Raw genomic sequence first — 2,394 nt, forward strand, 5'->3', positions numbered from 1 at the left:
CTTGCTTGTTGAGAAACCTTTGCTTATTCTGCCTCTTAGTGTTGTCTTAAGAGTTGACCTTTGGCCAGGTGGTGGTGGCGCACGCCTTTAATCCCAGCACTTGGGAGGCAGAGGCAGGTGGATTTCTGAGTTCGAGGCCAGCCTGGTCTACAGAGTGAGCTCCAGGACAGCCAGGGCTACACAGAGAAACCCTGTCTCGAAAAAACCAACCTCCCTCCCACCCCCCCAAAAAAGAGTTGACCTTTGTAAATGAGACCCTGTGGTCCAGACTACCTCGGTCAGCTCTGTGCTCTTACCATTGCAAGAGAGACTGTGAAGAAGCAAGCCTGATTCATCCACAGAGGACCAGGCGCAGTTTGAAATGCTTAGCGTTATTGCAAAGATGCCTCTCGTCTAAATTAGCCTCTGTCAGTAAGCACACCCCTGCGTGTCAACCACAAAGCAGAGATAAAACCGGATGGATGTTAACACGTTGTGGACCATTCCCTCGTGCGTTTTCCTTTAATTAAAAAACATCACATTTATTTGTGTGTGTGTGTGTGTGTGTGTGTGTGTGTGTGTAGGTCAGAGGACAACTTGAGGGAACTGGTCCTGTCCTTCCAGCAAGTGCGGGTCCCGAGGATCAATCTGGTTGTCAGTTTTGGTGATATGATTTTTTTTTTTTTTTTTTTTTTTTTTTTTTTTTTTTTTTTTGTTTTTTTTTTTTTTGTTTGTTTGTTTGTTTGTTTGTTTTTCCCACTGAACCATGTCTGCGTTTTTAAAAATCACTTCGTAAGAGTCTGGGAGATGGTTCAGTGAGTAAAGTCACATGACTTGATTTGATTCCTGAGGCCCATATGGTGGAAGGAGACACTTGACTCTAGCAAGTTTTCCCCTGACACACACACACACACACACCTGTGCTGTGGCACACACGTGACACCCTCACCCTATATACATAACAGAAATAAAGTATAAAAAAGTAAAATGACTTTGTAGGTACATGTTATTGGCCGTTATGGCTCTCCCCTGGTGGCTGTTTGGACACGGATTCCGCTCTGTTAATAAAAAGAGTGCTGTGTTGGGTTTGGGCTCTATCTTGGGTTATTTTCCCAGATTCCCAGACGTAGAATGGCCATGTGACAAGTAGTGGCTCTGTTCTCTTTCCCTTCCTCCCTCCTTCCTTCTCTCCTTCCTTCCTCCCTTCCTCCCTTCCTTTATGTATATAGTGCTCTATCAGCATGTACACCTGCGTGCCAGAAGAGGGCACCAGATCCCGTTACAGATGGCTGTGAGCCACCATGTGGTTGCTGGGAATTGAACTCAGGACCTCTGGAAGAGCAGCCAGTGCTCTTAACCACTGAGCCATTTCCCCAGCCCCTCTTCCTTTTCTTAATGCAGGCTGGCCTGGAACTCTGTAGGCCAAACTGGCCTTGAACTCATGGCAAACCTCCTGCCTCAGCCCATGAGTGCTGAGGATGCGGACACCACTGCCACACTCAGCTTGTTTTCTAAAACTCGGAATATGAAAGTTGCCACATAGCCTTTCCGAGGTTTTCAAACACCTCCACAACCTAGTTCTAGAACTTTCCTCATAGTTGTAAGCTGGGGATGGAACCCAGGATGTTGCGTGAGCTAAGCACGGCGCAGTCCCAGTGAACTTAAGCTACATGGCGACTCTGGCACAACAAACAGCTTTTTCTGAAGGCTGACCTGTCAGAGGCAGCCCCGTCAGCAGCATATGCTGTGTGAGGCCCCTCTGTGCTGGCCTGCATACAAATACTGATTTCCTTAGGTCGTGTCCAGTTGGCAAAAGAGTCACGCATTATTTTTATTTCTTACCAGATCTGGAGACTGTTACGCTGTGACTCTTCCGCTCACTGGCCTCGCCCCTGTGTTTTCCATAAGAGACCCCGGAGGGCCATGTGTTAAAGGCTTGGTCCCCCGCCCGTGGAATACAAGGAGGTGGCAGGGCCTTTAGGAGATGGAGCCCAGTGGGAAGCAGGGAATTATGGGATGTTGACCTTTTCCCCCTCGCTCTTTGCTTCTGGGCCAGGTGAACAGCTTGCTCCAGCTCAGGCGCCTCCTGAAATGGTGATTTTTCTCATTGTTTGCACAATATACCTGATAAAAGCAAAGAAGAAAGCACAGGAAAGAAGGGCTCATATTGGCTCAGGGTCGGAGGCTACAGTCCATCATAGCGGGGAAGGCGTGCAGCCATAGCGTGAGGCACGTGCACCCCGAGACGGAAAGCAGAGAAGGGTAAATGAGGGTGTTCAGCTCATTTCCCCATCACGCCTCTGCTTTAAAATTGACCTGAGCCCCCAGCCCATGGCACAATGCCACCCATATTCAGTATGAATCTTCAAGCATTAGTTAAATCTGTCTGGAAGCCTTCACAGATTAACCCCGGAG

Source organism: Arvicanthis niloticus, chromosome 20 (genome assembly GCF_011762505.2).
Source record: "Arvicanthis niloticus isolate mArvNil1 chromosome 20, mArvNil1.pat.X, whole genome shotgun sequence".
In the NCBI taxonomy this organism is placed as follows: Eukaryota; Metazoa; Chordata; class Mammalia; order Rodentia; family Muridae; genus Arvicanthis; species Arvicanthis niloticus.